The sequence below is a fragment of the Nerophis ophidion genome, linkage group LG15 (assembly GCF_033978795.1).
Source record: "Nerophis ophidion isolate RoL-2023_Sa linkage group LG15, RoL_Noph_v1.0, whole genome shotgun sequence".
Lineage (NCBI taxonomy): Eukaryota > Metazoa > Chordata > Actinopteri > Syngnathiformes > Syngnathidae > Nerophis > Nerophis ophidion.
The window spans coordinates 46179024-46198968 of NC_084625.1; the positions used below are offsets into that span (position 1 = coordinate 46179024).

General features: G+C 40.5%; 1 protein-coding gene across 1 annotated transcript in view; it reads left to right on the top strand.

Annotated features, from left to right (window-relative positions):
• Nucleotides 1-13080: 13080 nt before the first annotated feature.
• The window catches only part of dlgap1b (discs, large (Drosophila) homolog-associated protein 1b), a 280337-nt gene continuing 273472 nt past the window's right edge, over nucleotides 13081-19945 (top strand). Inside the window, exon 1 of the mRNA XM_061922258.1 lies at nucleotides 13081-13292. The gene's annotated coding sequence lies outside the window, so the exon portion shown is untranslated. The remainder of the gene's footprint in view (nucleotides 13293-19945) is intronic.

The window sequence follows — 19945 nt, forward strand, 5'->3', positions numbered from 1 at the left end:
CAACACCATCCCAGTTAAAAACCTCCTTTCTTTGAAAGCGTGATCGTGCAACAGTTGCCGTGCACTTTCTGTGTCACCTTTCATATGTTTTTAAAACCCGGCTCCTTTGCTATGAATTATTGATAAGAAGCTGGCTGCTCCATGCTGAGTCTGAGCTGGGTGGAAAACATGGACCGGAGCACTCCGAGTGTAACTCTTGGACTTCTTGTGTGTTGCTCTTACACCAGGGGTGTCCAAACTTTTTCCACTCAAGGGCCGCACACTGAAACATCTTGTGAAGTGAATTGAAGTGAATTATATTTATATAGCGCGTTTCTCTAGTGACTCAAGGCGCTTTACATAGTGATACCCAATATCTTAGTTACATTTAAACCAGTGTGGGTGGAGGCCTTCACGGTGGCAGAGGGGTTAGTGCGTCTGCCTCACAATACGAAGTTCCTGCAGTCCTGGGTTCAAATCCAGGCTCGGGATCTTTCTGTGTGGAGTTTGCATGTTCTCCCCGTGAATGCGTGGGTTCCCTCCGGGTACTCCGGCTTCCTCCCACTTCCAAAGACATGCACCTGGGGATAGGTTGATTGGCAACACTAAATTGGCCCTAGTGTGTGAATGTGAGTGTGAATGTTGTCTGTTTATCTGTGTTGGCCCTGCGATGAGATGGCGACTTGTCCAGGGTGTACCCCGCCTTCCGCCCGATTGTAGGTGAGATAGGCGCCAGCGACCCCCGCGACCCCGAAAGGGAATAAGCTGTAGAAAATGGATGGACAGTGTGGGTGGCACTGGGAGCAGGTGGGTAAAGTGTCTTACCCAAGGACACAGCGGCAGTGACTAGGGATGGCGGAAGCGGGAATCGAACCTGCCACCCTCATGTTGCTGGCACGGCCACTCTACCGACCGAGCTATACAGTTATTGTTATTTAAAAAACCAATACAATATTTGTATAAAAAATATACATTTAGGCCTCCACTCAGTTATGATCCAAAGGGTTTTGGTCCAAAAAAAAAAATATTACAAATGTGTCATTATTCAGTATTATTATTTTCATTATTATTCGAGTTTTAAATCTCTAGATGAGTGTCATGCCTGTTAAGCAAGGTTTATGTTTTGATTTTGGACATTCAGTCACGTTTTGCACTTCCTGGTTTTCTTTGTTTCCATGCCAACCCATTAGTTTCCACCTGGTCCCCTTCCTCAGCCTCTCACACCTGTTTTCTATTACCACAGCCAGTACTTAAGCCAGGGGTCGGGAATCTTTTTGGCTGAGAGAGCCAAGAAGCCAAATATTTCAAAATGTATTTCCGTAAGAGCCATATAATTTTTTTTTTTAACACTGAACACAACTAAACACGTGCATTTTTAAGTAAGACCAACATTTCTAGAGTATAATTGGTCTCTTGTTGTTTGGAATAACAGTGTTATTCGGAAGCTAACTGTGGAGGGGGGCGTGGCCTGCGGGCCTGCAGCAAAGCGGGATGTTGCCAGGACCGGCCTCGAAATCAGCGACAGGTGCTTAGATGGCCCACCTGGGCCTTTTTATCTAATCACCTGTCGCTCTGTTATAAGCAGCAGCCAGGAGGAGAGACAGGGTTGGGGCTGGAGCCAGAGTGCGAGTGAGGACGAACGAGAAAAAGACATTTGCTGTAAAGCAACTGAGAGAAAAATAAAATAAAACACATAATTGGTCTCTTGTTCTTTGTAGTAACAGTGATATTTGGAAGCTAACTGTGGAGGGGGCGTGGCCTGCGGGCCTGCAGCGAAGCGGGGTGTTGCCACCATCAGCCTCGAAAGGTGCATAGATAGCCCACCCGGGCCTTGTTATCTAATCACCTGTCGCTCTGTTATAAGCAGCAGCCAGGAGGAGAGATGGGGTTGGAGCTGGAGCCAGAGCGCGAGCAAGGACGACAGAGAAAAAGACAATTGCTGGAAAGCAACTGAGAGACTTATTGAAAAATAAAACAATATTGTAACCCTGAAACAGGCTCTCAGGTCGGTGCTTGGTGGTCTGAAGAACCCCCAGGAGGGCAAGCCCCACACGAACCAATAATAAATAAATAACTTCTTACCATTAACGCAACTTCTTGAACAGGGGCGGTAGAAAACGGATGGATGGATTAAAAATGCATGAGAATATTTTATATTTTGAACATTATTTTCAACACTGTGATTACAAGTGGAATTATTCATTACTTATCGTGTTAAGCAATGTTAGCTGAGATTTATCTGAGAGCCAGATGCAGTCATCAAAAGAGCCACATCTGGCTCTAGAGCCATAGGTTCCCTATCCCTGACTTAAGTCATTTGCTTTCTGTTCATCATTCTGGGAACTTTGCCTTTTGTAGATGCCTGCATATTTTGACCACAACCACGCACCCTTCATGCCTTGCCACGCTGCTAATTTAGTTTGACTCCGCCTCGTAAGCCTTTTGTGTTTTTTGCCTCAGTGCCAGTTTTTGGTTTATTGAGTATCGTTGATAGTATCTTTTGTTTATTCATGCCAACGAGCAAGTGTTGTTGTTTATATTTTTGTAGCCAAGTTCTGTACCTCATTATGAGCGCCCTTAGTTTGTTTATTTTTTATTATAGTGTTTAAATAAACAAATACGTACCTGAACTCACGCCATAGTCCTGACAATCAGTGGTTCTTAACCTTGTTGGAGGTACCGAACCTCACCAGTTTCATTTGCGAATACACCGAACCCTTCTTTAGTGAAAAATAAAAAAATATTTTTTTCAAATTCAAGAAAAAGTAATGTTTTTTTTATACACTTTACACCAGGGGTCACCAAGAGCTACTTCTTGGGTACTGATTAATGCGAAGGGCTACCAGTTTGATACACACTTAAATAAATAAATAACATTTGCTCAATTTATCTTTAATAAATGAATCTATACATATTAAATTTAAAAAAATTAGGATTTTTGTCTGCCATTCCGTCGTACATTTTTTTTCCTTTTACGGAAGGTTTTTTGTAGAGAATAAAAGATGAAAAAAACACTTAATTGAACGGTTTAAAAGAGGCGAAAACACGAAAAAAAATGCAAATTAAATTTTGAAACATAGTTAATCTTCAATTTCGACTCTTTAAAATTCAAAATTCAACGGAAAAAAATGAAGAGAAAAATTAGCTAATTCAAATCTTTTTAAAGAAATTTTAAAGAATCATTAGTAATTTTTCCTGATTAAGATTAATTTTAGAATTTTGATGACATGTTTTAAATAGGTTAAAATCCAATCTGCACTTTGTTAGAATATATAACAAATTGGACCAAGTTATATTTCTAACAAAGACAAATCATTATTTCTTCTAGATTTTCCAGAACAAACATTTTAAAAGAAATTCAAAAGACTTTGAAATAAGATTTAAATTTGAATCTACGGATTTTCTAGATTTGCAAAAATATTTTGGGGGAATTTTAATCATAATAAGTTTGAAGAAATATTACACAAAAATTATTCGTCGAAAAAATGCTAAAATGAATAATTAAATTCGTGGGGGCGGTATAGCTCGGTTGGTAGAGTGGTTGTGCCAGCAACTTGAGGGTTCCAGGTTCGATCCCTGCTTCCGCCATCCTAGTCACTGCCGTTGTGTCCTTGGGCAAGACACTTTACCCACCTGCTCCCAGTGCCACCCACACTGGTTTAAAAAATGTAACTTAGATAAAGTGCTTTGAGTCACTAGAGAAAAGCGCTATATAATATAATTCACTTCACTTAAATTAAAATGTATTTATTATTCTTTACAATAAAACAAAAAAACTCACTTGAACGTTGATTTAAATTGTCAGGAAAGAAGAGGAAGGAATTGAAAAGGCAAAAAGGTATATGTGTTTAAAAATCCTAAAATCATTTTTAAGGTTGTATTTTTTCTCTAAAATTGTCTTTCTGAAAGTTATAAGAAGCAAAGTTAAAAAAAAATGAATTTATTTAAACAAGTGAAGACCAAGTCTTTTAAATATTTTCTTGGATTTTCAAATTCTATTCGAGTTTTGTCTCTCTTAGAATTAAAAATGTCGTAATTGCTGCTATTTGAGCTATTTTTTAGAACAGGCCAGCGGGCGACTCATCTTGATTAACGTGGACTTAAAGAAGTTCAAAAACCTGTTCAGGTGTTACCATTTAGTGGTCAATTGTACAGAATGTGATACTGTACTGTGTAAACTGTACTTTTTCATATAATGTATTCTCTTCCTTTGCAATCTGACAGTAAAAGTTTCAATCAATCAATCCAAAAATCCTGCAAATCAGATGGAAAATTACAGGAAAGTAGGAAACATTGTTGGGGGGTATCCATAATACGCCGGCAGGGAGAAGTTTTTATTTACACGATAATTCGGATGTGTCTATACTCCGCCGAACCCCTGAGGCCGACTTACCGAACCCCTAAAGTTCGATCGAACCCAGGTTAAAGGGGAACATTATCAGCAGACCTATGTAAGCGTCAATATATACCTTGATGTTCCAGAAAAAAGACCATATATTTTTTAACCAATTTCCGAACTCTAAATGGGTGAATTTTGGCGAATTAAACGCCTTTCTGTTTATGCCTCTCTGAGCGACGACGTCAGAACGTGACGTCACATCGGTACTCAACGCCATTTTCCCCTACACATCACACGCATCGAGTCAAATCAGCTCAGTTATTTTCCGTTTTTTCGACTGTTTTCCGATACCTTGGAGACATCATGCCTCGTCGGTGTGTTGTCGGAGGGTGTAACAACACGATCAGGGACGGATTCAAGTTGATTTACGTAGAATGTGCCGTGCTAATCGATGCTAACATGCTATTTAGGCTAGCTGTGTGTACATATTGCAGCATTATGCCTCATTTGTAGCTATATTTACATCTAACCGTTCCCTCCACCCATATTTAATGCCAAACAAACACTTAGCAATCGACGGATTCAAGTTGCTCCAGTGTCAAGAGATGCAAAAGTCCCCCGTTTGGTTTTTTACCGGCGATGCTACGACAGAAATGGCACAGAGATGGCAAAAATGTCTGGATATCCTGTGACACTCAAAGCAGATGCAATCCCAACGATAAAGTCAACGAAATCCCAAATGTGAGTGTTGTTGATGTTATTGACTTATGTGCTAATCAGACATATTTGGTCGCGGCATGATTGCCAGTTAATTGATGCTAACATGCTATTTAGGCTACCTGTATGTACATTTGAAACTATATTTACATCCAGCGTTTCCTTCCACCCACATTTAATGCGAAACAAACACTTACCAATCGACGGATTTAAGTTGATCCAATGTCAATGCGAAAGTCCTGATCGGTTGGTCCGCACATTTTACCGGCGATGCTAACGCAAAGATGGCCGACTAGCGTCAGTTTCTTCTTCAATTTCGTTTTCGCTATCTGCCTCAATACTCCAACCATCCGTTTCAATACATGCGTAATCTGTTGAATCGCTTAAACCGCTGAAATCCGAGTCTGAATCCGAGCTAATGTCGCTATATCTTCCTGTGCTATTCGCCGTTGTTTGTATTGGAATCGCTATGTGACGTCACAGGGAAATGGACAGTGGCTTAAGCAAATAGCGAACATTAAGCAATATAAAGCTTTTTTTAGGGATATTACGGGGCGGGTAAAATTTTGAAAAAAAATTTGAAAAATAAAATAAGCCAATGGGAACTGATTTTTATTGGTTTTTACCCTTCTGAAATTGTGATAATGTTCCCCTTTAAGAACCACAGCTCTAGATCAACATTAGGGGAAAAAATGGAAAAAACATAAAATATGCAATATTTTCACCCGATAACATTTTTTTAGGTGCAATATTTGAGATATATAATAATTGGAGCCCTAATTTGGGATTTTGATTCTTTATTATTTTTTGAGCAATGACACTTAAAAACTGTCATGCCTGTAAGTTTATGTTTTGGTTTTGGTCAGGTTATGTTTTGTTTTCTGGACTCTTGTTCTGGTTTTTTCACTTCCTGGTTTGTTTTTGTTACCATGACAACTCATTGATTTTCATCTTGCCCTCCCAGTCACGCCCCTGCCCTCAGTCCCGCACCTGTTCCTAATGATCACAGCCACTACTTAAGTTATTTTCTTTCCGTTCATCATTCTGGGATCTTCTCACTCGCACGTACGCACGCACCCTACCCATGCTGCACCTCGATAATCTGTTTCACGCCTTGCTACGCTGTTCATTTTGTCCAAGTAAGTCTTTGTTTATAGTTCATAGCCAATTGTTTTTGTGCAAAGTCCTTTAGTTTATGTCCATCATTTCATGCCATCGAGCAGGTGTTTTTGTTTCACGTTTGTACTGTTTAGCCAAGTTTCTTCCTCCATTGTGAGCGCTTTTTGTTGTTTATTTCTTTATTAAATAAACAACCATGTACTTACATTCATGCCTGACTCGTTCCACATCATCCTTGCATCGAGGAAGCACAAACATCCACAGCCCAAGCCTGACTAAAACAAATCACACTAAAATAATTGGGGATCCAAAAGTGTCCTACTCATTATCAATCAATCAATCAATGTTTACTTATATAGCCCTAAATCACTAGTGTCTCAAAGGGCTGCACAAACCACTACGACATCCTCGGTAGGCCCACATAAGGGCAAGGAAAACTCACACCCAGTGGGACATCGGTGACAATAATGACCCAGTGGGACATCGGTGACAATGATGACTATGAGAACCTTGGAGAGGAGGAAAGCAATGGATGTCGAGCGGGTCTAACATAATACTGTGAAAGTTCAATCCATAATGGATCCAACACAGTCGCGAGAGTCCAGTCCAAAGCGGATCCAACACAGCAACGAGAGTCCCGTTCACAGCGGAGCCAGCAGGAAACCATCCCAAGCGGAGGCGGATCAGCAGCGCAGAGATGTCCCCAGCCGATACACAGGCGAGCAGTACATGGCCACCGGATCGGACCGGACCCCCTCCACAAGGGAGAGTGGGACATAGAAGAAAAAGAAAAGAAACGGCAGATCAACTGGTCTAAAAAGGGAGTCTACTTAAAGGCTAGAGTATACAAATGAGTTTTAAGGTGAGACTTAAATGCTTCTACTGAGGTGGCATCTCGAACTGTTACCGGGTTAAAAAAAAAATTATATATATATATTTTTTTACCGTTTACTTTTAGCACATTCATTTCGAGATCAACTTCAGATCTATCCGTCAATTATTAGTTTTAATGTTGTTTATGTTTTTTTGTTTGTTTTAGGCCCTTCTTTAAAAAAAAAAAAAAACAGCTCTGTTTTTTTAAATGGCAAAACACAACATATGCAGAAAATTTTCCCCTCAAAAATATTTCGTTGACATTGATTTTGATTCATTATTATTTTTTATAGAAAGAAACAGCCTGCATGGCAGCTTGGTGTTATAAGAGTAAGCATTGCAACAATTTCTTGTTACTTTTCACCTGTTTGCTCTTTTATACCAGTTTTTATCGTTTTAATTTGTTTCCACTGATTCTTAAAATGTGCAATGGGGCCGTTAAAAAATAATCCGCAGGGCCACACTTTGGACACCCCTGTCTTACACGGAGCTGCGACATTGAGGTGGTTGTGGGGAGACCGTGCTTCCCTACGGATGAAGCAGATTCATCCGAGTGAAAGTGTCAAACAAAACCAAACAGATTTACCACCCGCATCAAATGTTTGAGTGTCTTTGTTATGTTCCGAGGAATTCTTGATTTCACCGACACGTCCACAGCTTACTGATTTAAGATCAGGAATAAAACCAGCTGGGTGCTTGATGACCTGTATCCCTGCTACCGCAGAGAATCTGGAGAAATCACTCCACGTAAGCAGCATGGCCCGAAACCAACATTGAATGACCGTAAGCTTCGATCCCTCCGTATCAACAACCGACATCAATCTCTAAAGGATATCACCACATTGGCTCAGGAACACTTCAGAAAACAACTGTCACTAAATACAATCCGTCGCTACATCTGTAAGTGCAAGTTAAAGCTCTACTATGCAAAGCGAAAGCCATTTATCAACAACATCCAGAAACGCCGTCTGCTTCGCTGGGCCCGAGATTGTCACGCCTATGGTTCATGTTTTGTTTTGGTTTAGTTTTTTGGACATTTAGTTCTGTTTTGCATTTTCTTGTTTGTCTTGTTACCATGCATACTGATTTAGTTTTCATCTGTCATGTCTGATCATGAGTTTTGCATGGCCATACTACCCTGAGCATCCTCAATCTCATCTGTTCTCTAAGCTTAGCAGTGTTTGGCGTCGTTAGTACTTGGATGGCAGACTGCCTAGGAATACCAGGTGCTTTTGACCTTTGGACTCTAAGTTTCTTTTTTTTTCACTCCCTGCTTTGTTACCATGACGACCAATCAGTTCACCTGTCTTGTCTCACACCTGTTTTCACTTATCATGTTCATTATTTAAGCCACAGTTACCAGGTAGTCAGTCTGGCAACATCACCTCCTTCACGACCTCGATTACCTGCTTCATGCCTTGCTATGCTGTTCATTTTGTCCACGTAAGTTTTTGTTATTCATGCCATAGCACAAGTGTTTTGTTCCATGTTTATAGTTTATAGCCTTTGTGCTAGTCTTTTGTTTCATAGCCCAAGTTTTGTACCTCCATTGTGAGCGTGTTTTGTTTGTTCCTGTTTTTAGTTTATGAGTAAATAAATTAAATAAGTACCTACCTTAACGCCGTTTCCACTCCATTCGTTTCGCACCTCGGGAAAACAACCCAAGACCAAGTCCAAGCATGACAGAGATCATCTAAGGTGGGCTGATGCAAAGTGGAAAAGTGTTCTGTGGTCTGACGAGTCCACATTTCAAATTGTTTTTGGGAAATATTCGACATCGTTTCATCCGGACCAAAGGGGAAGCGAACTATCCAGACTGTTATCGACGCAAAGTTCAAAAGCCAGCATCTGTGATGGTATGGGGGTGCATTAGTGCCCAAGGCATGGGTAACTTACACATCTGTGAAGGCACCATTAATGCTGAAAGGTACATACAGGTTTTGGAACAACATATGCTGCCATCTAAGCGCCGTCTTTTTCATGGACGCCCCTGCTTATTTCAGCAAGACAATGCCAAGCCACATTCAGCACGTGTTACAACAGCGTGGCTTTGTAAAAAAAAAGAGTGCGGGTACTTTCCTAGCCCGCTTGCAGTCCTGACCTGTCTCCCAACGAAAATGTGTGGCGCATTATGAAGCGTAAAATACGACATCGGTGACCCCGGACTGTTGAACGACTGAAGCTCTACATAAAACAAGAATGGGAAAGAATTCCACTTTCAAAGCTTCAACAATAAGTTTCCTCAGTTCCCAAACGTTTATTGAGTGTTGTTAAAATAAAAGGTGATGTAACACAGTGGTGAACATGCCCTTTCCCAACTACTTTGGCACGTGTTGCAGCCATGAAATTCTAAGTAAATTATTGTTTGCAAAAAAAATAAAAAATGTATGAGTTTGAACATTAAATATGTTGTCTTTGTAGTGCATTCAACTGAATATGGGTTGAAAAGGATTTGCAAATCGTTGTATTCCGTTTATATTTACATCCAACACAATTTCCCAACTCATATGGAACAGGGTTAGTAGATCGGATGTGTATTTTCCGTCTTGTCGCCCTCTTCTAGGCAGTGCGGTTGGATCAAAAGAGACTAAGAGACGCTTTGCTGAAGAAGCGAGTGTCCTTATACAGGACTGCAGTACCTGGAGGAGATCAAGTCAAAAAAATGAGGCACTGCTAACTTGGAGAAACCAAACCATCAGTCTTATATTCCTCCTTCCTGTCTCTTTGTGTGTGTGTGTGTGTGTGTGTGTGTGTGTGTGTGTGTGTGTGTGTGTGTGCGTGTGTGTGTGTGTGTGTTCTGGCAACGCTGACTTAATGGGGACATCGCTCTGTTTACACAGTCACCTTTAGGGGACGTCTGACGGTACGGGGACAAAAAAACAGGTCCCCTAAAGGGAAACCTTTTTAAATGATAGTCAGATCCATTCTGAAGATGCCTAAGTGATTGTTAAGCTTTGGCCCATAAAACTTGTTTACTGGTTAGTTTGAGTGTGAGACATTTGCACAGCAGCCCCCTCGTCAGGCTGTAGCTGGTACTGCGCTCGCTGCTCTGCTCACACTTCTTCCGTGTATAGTTAATCACTTCCACCTGGTGAAACTTCCTATAAGAGGACAGCTTTAGTGCTGTATTCTGAGGATCATGTCATATTTAATTTGAACTTATTTTTTTTTAAATGGTCCTCAGTAGTCACGTACAAATTTGTGTGAATTATGCAAAATTATTTAAATTTGGTCCCCATGAACCATATTAACTCTTTTTCCCAGGGTCCCCAGTAAGAATGATCAGCACATTTCTTGACCTGTAGAACCACAACCTGTAAAAGGGTGGTCCCCACAAGTTATGATCCAAAACTTGGTCCCCATTCCAAATGATAACCTGTGTGTGTATGTGTGTGTGTGCGCTAAGTCAGGAGAGCACATCCTGACTATAAAAGGAGATGTTTGTGTATAAGTGTCTAGAAAACAACACCTTTTTAAGTCACAACTCAAATATAGGTGTTGGGATGAACAGGTAGTCTCTTCTCAAGGATAGGGCTATCACTTTTGCATTCCAAAGTCCCAATTAAAGCCTCTTTTCCTACGAGAAGTGATCCAATCCAGCTGCGAATGTCAAACCAAGGGACCTTATCTTATGTGCTCAAACTAAAACTTGGAGGTTTGCTTTCTCCAAGATGAAATATGAACATTCACCATATGCAAAACTTAATATGAGTTAACTAATTCACCTCACAATACGAAGATCCCTGAGCCGGGATCTTTCTGTGTGGAGTTTGCATGTTCTCCCCATGACTGCGTGGTTTCCATCCGGGTACTTTGGCTTCCTACTACTTCTAAAAACATGCACCTGGGGATGAGTTGATTGGCAACACTAAAATTGGCCCTAGTGTGTGAATATGAGTGTGAATTTTGTCTGTCTATCCGTTTGGGCCCTGCGATTAGGTGGCGACTTGTCCAGGGTGTACGCCGCCTTACGCCCGAATGCAGCTGAGATAGGCTCCAGCTCCCTCCGCGACCCCAAAAAAGGGACAAACGGTAGAAAATGGGTAGGTGGATTCACTTCATAACCTTATTGAGTGATTGTCAGAATATCTTTGTGGGGAGGCGTGGTTTGCGGACCTGCAGCAAAGCGGGGTGTGGAAGGACCGGCTTTGAGATTAACGACAGGTGCGTAGATGACACGGTTGAGAGTGTTTGTCTGATCACCTGTCGCTCTGTTAAAGGCAGCAGTCGGGAAGGAGAAGGAGTTGTTGATGGTGGTGAGCGATCAAGAAACTTTGACATGGCTGAAAAGCACACATTATTGAAAAATAATTAATTGTTGACAAAGACAAACACGGCTGTCATGTCCGTCATTGGCGGTCCAGAGGACCCGAAGGAGCAAGACCTCCACAATCGTAAAGCCTGGAAAAGCACAGGTAGAGCGCAGACCTCCACCAGGCCCTGCCTTCCAATAATAAACAAAATCTAGACGGTTGTCCGGATTTATTCATTTCCACATATTGGATATTTCCTGAAAGTTTGATGCAAATCCACACATTGACACGGCGGGGTCTCATGGAACTCGGCAGGCAGGGTGCAGGTAAGACAATGATTCGCTTGCCATAAATCAGGAATACAAAAACATAAGAAGCATGCCAAAAAAGCTTCGCATGGAACAAGGAGGCAAGAAATCAATGTAACGTCTTGCGTGAAGCAAACAAGACAGCCAGACTGAGTGTGGCGAAAGCAGGAATAAATAGCTCTCTGATTAGTGCCCGGGAGCAGGTGAGCGTCTCGGACACATCAGTCAGGCACGTCCATAGCTTACTGATTTAAGATTAAGAATTGAAACCAGCTGGGTGCTTGATGACCAGGTCATATATATATATATATATATATATATATATATATATATATATATATATATATATATATATATATATTTTTTTTTTTTTTTTTTTTCTTTTTTTTCCTTTCTACCGCTTATTCCCTTTTGGGGTCGCGGGGGGCGCTGGCGCCTATCTCAGCTACAATCGGGCGGAAGGCGGGGTACAGCCTAGACAAGTCGCCACCTCATCGCAGGGCAATAAATTCACATATATAAGTAATTATTTAAAAGAATGCTTTATTTATTTAATTTTGTCCCTTATATTCATGGCCCAATGGGACAAAATTTAAATATATATATATATATATATATATATATATATATATATATATATATATATATATATATATATATATGTATATATATATATATATATATATATATATATATATATATATATATATATATACACATATATATATATATATATATATATATATATATATATATATATATATATATATATATACATATATAAAATACTAAAATGCCTCAATAAATAATTACATTTAAAAATGTATTAATTCAATTGTGAATAATACAATTATGGACTAATTAATGAAATAATCAAAATCAAATAAATCAATAAAAAATTAATGTTTATTAAATGCAATGACGTAAATCAATTCCCAAATGTAAGTAATTATTTTAAAGATTACTTTATTCATTTAATTTAGTCCCTTGTATTCAGGGTGCAATGGGTCAAAATTACTGCGATGAGGTGGCGACTTGTCAAGGGTGTACCCCACCTTCCGCCCGATTGTAGCTGAGATAGGCGCCAGCGCCCCCCGCGACCCCAAAAGGGAATAAGCGGTAGGAAATGGATGGATGGGTCAAAATGAAATATTAAAACAATTATATATATGACTTAAATGTCTCAATAAATAATTACATTAAAATGTATTAATTAAATAGTGAATGATACAATCATTAAATGATTCATGAAACAATTAAATCAATAAAAATACAATTATTATTAAATTAAATGTATACATTCCCAAATTTAAGTGATTATTTTAAAGATTGCTTCATTTATTTAATTTAGTCCCCTTGTATTCAGGTATGAATGGGACGAAATGTGATAAATAAATACAATTTAAAATAATTTACAAAACAAAACAAAACAAAACATGCGTCCAATTGTATAAATAGAGCTTCCACTGCCCGATCCGCGCGGAGAATCCAGTCCTGGTTTTGTCTCCGTCCTTCCATGTGCATGTAGTGTTGTCACACACTCGCCGCCACTGCGGCCAAAAAGCACACGGAGCGATGCAGGAGGACAGCAGAGCCGCACAAGTGACGTCCTGCCCCGCATCCAGCCTGCACGCAGGAGCCCCCACAGGAATATTCCCCACGTCGTCCTTGCGTGGACGGACGCCGCGCTGCCGCCTCGCCAAGGTAAGGAGCAGAAATGCGCCAAAGTCCTCGCCGGCACGCGTGCTTTCTTCCACTCTGCCAGCTTTCATTATAGACACTTCTTGCCAAACGCTTTCCACGACAAACCTGTCAACTTCAGGAATATAACAATTTTTTTTTTGCAGGAAATTGAGGAGAAGCGCTTTTTAATTAAGTTTTAACAGGAATTGTAATTATAATAAACCAACGTCCTCTACAGTGGACATTTGATATTTGGCCTATTTATTATGTTTTGGGACCTGCAACCAAAATAAATCATCTTCGTGACAGCACACTAGAATTCTGTTAAATATATATAAATATATATATATAAATAACTGCGCCACCAGTTGAATAGGATGAAAAAAAGAGGACCTAAGATGGAACCTTGAGGAACTCCGCTAGTACAAACCCCGTTTCCATATGAGTTGGGAAATGGTGTAAAAAAATGTCAACCCATATTCAGTTGAATATGCTACAAAGACAACATATTTGATGTTCAAACTGATAAACTTTTTTTTTTTAATGCAAATAATCATTACTTTTAGAATTTGATGCCAGCAACACGTGGCAAAAAAGTTGGGAAAGGTGGCAATAAATACTGATAAAGACTTATATGGAACAATCCCACAGTTGGGTGGCCTGATTGGGTATAAAAGCAGCTTCCATGAAATGCTAAGTAATTCACAAACAAGGATGGGGCGAGGTACACCACTTTGTAAGCAAATTGTCGAACAGTTTTAGAACAACATTTCTCAACGAGCTATTGCAAGGAATTTAGGGATTTTGCCATCTATGGTCTGTGAAATCATCAAAAGGTTCAGAGAATCTAGAGAAATCACCTCACGTAAGCGATCATATTACGAACCTTTGACCCCTCAGGCGGTGTTGCATCAAAAACCGACATCAGTGTGTAAAGGATATCACCACATGGGCTCAGGAAGACTTCATAAAATCACTGTCAGTAACTACAGTTGGTCGCTACATCTGTAAGTGCAAGTTAAAACTCTACTATCCAAAGCCAAACCCATTAATCAACAACACCCTTAAACGACGCCGGCTGCGCTGGGCCCGAGCTCACCTAAGATGGACTGATGCATAGTGGAAAAGTGTTCTGTGGTCTGACGAGTCCATATTTCAAATTTATATTTGGAAACTGTGGACGTGGTGTCCTCCAGAACAAAAAGGAAAATAACCATTCGGATTGTTTTAGGCGCGAAGTTCAAAATCCAGCATCTGTGATAGTATGGGGGTGTATTAGTGCCCAAGGCATGGGTAACTTACACATCTGTGAAGGCACCATTAATGCTGAAAGGTACATACAGGTTTTGGAGCAACATATGTTGTCATCCAAGCAACGTTATCATGGACGCCCCTGCTTATTTCAGCAAGACAATGCCAAGCCACGTGTTACAACAGCGTGGCTTCGTAGTAAAAGAGTGTGGGTACTTTCCTGGCCCGCCTGCAGTCCAGACCTGTCTCCCATCGAAAATGTGTGGCGCATTATGAAGCGTAAAATACGACAGCGGAGACCCCGGACTGTTGAAGGACTGAAGCTCTACATAAAACAAGAATGGGAAAGAATTCCACTTTCAAAGCTTCAACAAGTAGTTTCCTTAGTTCCCAAACGTTTATTGAGTGTTGTTAAAAGAAAAGGTGATGTAACACAGTGGTGAACATGCCCTTTCCCAACTACTTTGGCACATGTTGCAGCCATGAAATTCTAAGTTAATTATTATTTGCAAAAAAAAATTAAGTTTATGAGTTTGAACATCAAATATCTTGAATATGGGTTGAAAATTATTTGCAAATCATTGTATTCTGCTTATATTTACATCCAACACAATTTACCAATTCATATGGAAACAGGGTTTGTATAACTCGAGCCGTGTTTGTCAACCACTGTGCCGCGGCACACTAGTGTGCCGTGAGGTATTGGCTGGTGTGCCGAGGGGAAATTATGTAACTTCACCTAATTTATGCCAAAAATATTTTTTGCAAATCTATAATTAGAATCTGCCGTTGCTTCGTGTCTTGTGCCGTCTAAAGCTCGGCTGGGTAAACACCGAATACTCCATGTCAGGAGGGGGCAGCATTGCTTTGTAAAAGTCAGAATGTGTCGAGTGAGACAAGGATGGTTTGTTGTGAACGTGGACCCCGACTTAACAAATTGAAAAACTTACCATTTAGTGGTCAATTGTACGGAAAATGTACTGTACTGTGCAATAAATGGGTAAATGGGTTGTACTTGTATATCTACTAATAAAAGTCCCAATCAATCAATCCCCGTATGCAGACCACAGCGGGAGGCAGTGTGAAGGTAAAAAAGGTATGTAATGCTCAAACCCAAAGGCTACGCAAAACTCAAGTCAAACTGAACCGGCTACAAAGTAAACAGACAGAATGCTGGACGACAGCAAAAACTTACGGCATCCACTATGTACATCCGAACGTGACGCGACAATCAACAATATCTACACAAAGAAGGATAGCAACAACGTAGATACCCTTGCTTGCTAACACAAAGTACATTTTTTAACATTTTCTGCTGGTTTGTTATGCCTCCGGATTTTTTTTAATGACAAAAATGTGCATTGCCTTTAAAAAAAGGTTGAAAAACACTGAACTAGAGAAGTTGAGTGATAAAGTAAACTCATCTTTCTCCATACATCCATTTTGTACTGCTTGTCCTTTTTGGGGTCACGGAGGGTGCTGGAGCCTATCTCAGCTACAATTGGGCGGAAGGCGGCGTACACCCTGGACAAGTCGCCACCTCATCGCAGGGCCAACACAGATAGACAGACAACAACAAAAATTACTCATTGGATTAACTCAATTAAAATGAGGGCAAGATTGCCATCCAACAAATATCTGTTACCCTAACTTAAAATTAGTACATTCTCGCAATACAATAAAAATGGGTTAGTCCAACCAATTTTTAGCAAATGAAACCAAAATGAAATGATTGTAATAACTAAGCGAAATTGTTGTTAGAAATGCCACTGTTCATCTGAAACATGCTTCACTGATGAGAGTAGTTGGCAAGCGCCGTTTTGTCCTGCTAATCGTAACGATCCTTGAACTCACCGTATTTTGTTTGCATGCACGACTTTCTCCGACGCTACCACAGAAAGAGGTGTTTTATGCCACCCCTTCTTATACTCATTTTGTCCACCAAATGTTTTATGCTGTGCGTGAATGCACAGAGGTGAGCTCTGTTGATGTCATTGACTTGTTGGAGTGCTAATCAGGCAAGCTAATTAATGCTAACATGCGTTATAGGTTAGCTGCATATATTGCATCAGTATGCCTCGTTTGTAGCTATATTTGAGCTCATTTAGTTTATTTTACTTATGTCCTCTGTGTATTTAATTTATATTTGCATGTCTCATGAGACATTATCTGTATGTAACATTGGCTGCATTTCTGATAGTTGTTTGAGTGTCATGTTGTTCCAGACCACAGCAAACGGTACCCAGCTTGCAAATATTGTTTCCTTTAACATGGGCACTCACATCTGTACCTTTGGTCATTCTGAGCCAGTAATTTCCAGAAGTTACCTCACCCTGGGAGAAGCCTCCGTTTTACTAATGATTTCCAAATGTTGCAAAAATGTGTAGAATAAAAATTAAAATTCAACATTTCTGTCAACAAAGATTTGGATCGGATTTTAATAGTCGGCTAATATAGACACTTCATGTGTTGCCTTCATTATAACACTTATATAAGACTTTTAAAGTCATTTTGATAGTAGGCTAATATAGCTAATATAAACACTTACTTCATGTGTTGCCTACATTATAACACTTATATAAGAGTTTTAAAGTCATTTTGATAGTAGGCTAATATAGCTAATATAGACACTTCATGTGTTGCCTTCATTATAACACTTATATAAGGTTTTTAAAGTCATTTTGATAGTAGGCTAATATAGACACTTTCTTCATGTGTTGCCTACATTATAACACTTATATAAGACTTTTAAAGTCATTTTGATAGTAGGCTAATATAGCTAATATAGACACTTACTTCATGTGTTGCCTTCATTATAACACTTTTGTAAGACTTTTAAAGTCATTTTGATAGTAGGCTAATATAGACACATTATGTGTTGCCTATATAACACTTATATAATGAATGATTTGTTAGGCCAGTTTGAATGATGTAGCCGACTAGATCATATGATGTGGAGGGCCACTTTGAATGACTGGGCGGGCCAAATTCAATGATGTGGTGGACTAGATCATATGATGTCGAGGACCAAATTACGTGAAGTGGTGGGCCAATTTGAATGATGTGTGGGCAAAACTGAATGACGTGGAAGGCCACTTTCAATGATGTGGAGTACGACTTTGAATGACGTGGAGGGCCACCTTCAATGATGTGGAGGAGCACTTTGAATGATGTGGCGGACGGCATTCGGTGATGTGGTGAGCTACTTTGAATGATTTCGCGGCCTACAAAAAATGATGGGGAGGACCACATTCGATGACGTGGTGGGCCGCTTTGAATGATGTCGCGGACTATAACAAATGATGTCAAGGTCCACTTTGAATGATGTGGATGGCCATATTTAATGAGGTGGAGGGCCACATTCAATGATGTGGAGGACCACAATCTTTGACGTGGAGGACCACATTCAATGATGTGGAGGGCCACTTTCAATGATGTGAAGGGCCACAATCAATGATGTGGAGGGCCACTTTGAATGATGTCGTGGACTACAACAAATGATGTGCAGGGCCACTTTCAATGATGTGGACCACCACAACAAATGACGTGGAGGGCCACTTCAATGATGTGGTGGGCCACTTCAATGATGTCGTGGACTACAACAAATGATTTGGATGGCCACATTCAATGATGTGGTGGGCCAAATTCAATGATGTGGTGGGCCACTTTGAATGATGTCGTGGACTACAACAAATGATGTGGAGGGCCACATTCAATTATGTGGACCACCACATCAAATGACGTGGTGGTCCACTTTGAATGATTTAATGGACTACAAAAAATGATGTGGAGGGCCACGTTCAATGATGTGGAGGACCACTTTGAATTATGTGGATGACCACGTTCAATGATGTGGTGGGCCACTTTGAATGATGTCGTGGACTACAACAAATGATGTGGAGGGCCACATTCAATTATGTGGACCACCACATCAAATGACGTGGTGGTCCACTTTGAATGATTTAATGGACTACAAAAAATGATGTGGAGGACCACTTTGAATTATGTGGAGGACCACGTTCAATGACGTGGTGGGCCACATTGAATGATGTGGAGGACCACTTTGAATTATGTGGAGGACCACATTCAATGACGTGGAGGGCCAGGTTGAATGATGTGGAGGACCACTTTGAATGATGTGGAGGACCACATTCAATGACGTGGTGGGCCACATTGAATGATGTGGAGGACCACTTTGAATGATGTGGAGGACCACTTTGAATGATGTGGAGGACCACTTTCAATGACGTGGTGGGCCACATTGAATGATGTGGTGGCTCACATCGAATGATGTGGAGGACCACTTTGAATGATATGGAAGACCACTTAGAGTAATGTAGAAGGCCACATTCAATGATGTGGAGGACCACTTTAAATGATGTGGTGGGCCACTTTGAATGATTTTGCGGACTACAACAAATAATGTGGCAGACCACATTAAATAACATGGAGGGCCACTTTGAATGAAGTGGAGGACCACAGTCGATGATGTGGAGGACCACATTGAGTGAAGTAGAGGGCCACATTCAATGATGTAGAAGACCACATGGAATGACGCGGTGGCCCACTTGGAATGATTTTGTGGACTACAACAAATAATGTGGAAGACCACATCAAATAATGTGGAGGGCCACTTTGAATGATGTGAAGGACCACATTCGATGATGTGGAGGACCACATTGAGTGAAGTAGAGGGCCACATTCAATGATGTAGAAGACCACATTAAATGATGCAGTGGCCCACTTTGAATGATTTTTGTGGACTACAACAAATAACGTGGAAGACCACATTAAGTAATGTGGAGGGCCACTTTTGAAAATACGGAGGACCACTTTGAATGATTTTGTGGGCCACTTTCAATGATGTAGAAGACCACATTAAATGATGCAGTGGCCCACTTTGAATGATTTTGTGGACTACAACAAATATCGTGGAAGACCACGTCAAATAACGTGGAGGGCCACATTGAATGACGTGATGGGCCACATTAATTGAGGTGGTGGACCTTTGGCCCTTTTTCACTTTGGCCCTTGGGTCAGTATGGTGTCATTCTTCTCTGGTCGGACTCCAGCCGACATGGAAATGAATCCCTCGTTTGATTTGAAACACAGAGTTGCTTGGTAGAGCAGAAAGCGGCATTTTAATGACCTCTGCTGTAAATGAATTCATTTTTATGCCCTGAAGACTCCGCTTATTAGTGTGTGTGTGTGTGTGTGTGTGTGTGTGTGTGTGTGTGTGTGTGTGTGTGTGTGTGTGTGTGTGTCGCTGCCATCTGTGAAAAAGCCAATTGTTATTATAACTCCAGCTCGAGTGAAGGAAGGAGCGAGGCTCAGAGGTCAGCCGAGTGTGTAGAAAGTATTAGCGCTGATGATGCTAATACGCTAACGACATGTTTCACTTGATCTTCTCCGCTGTGGAAATC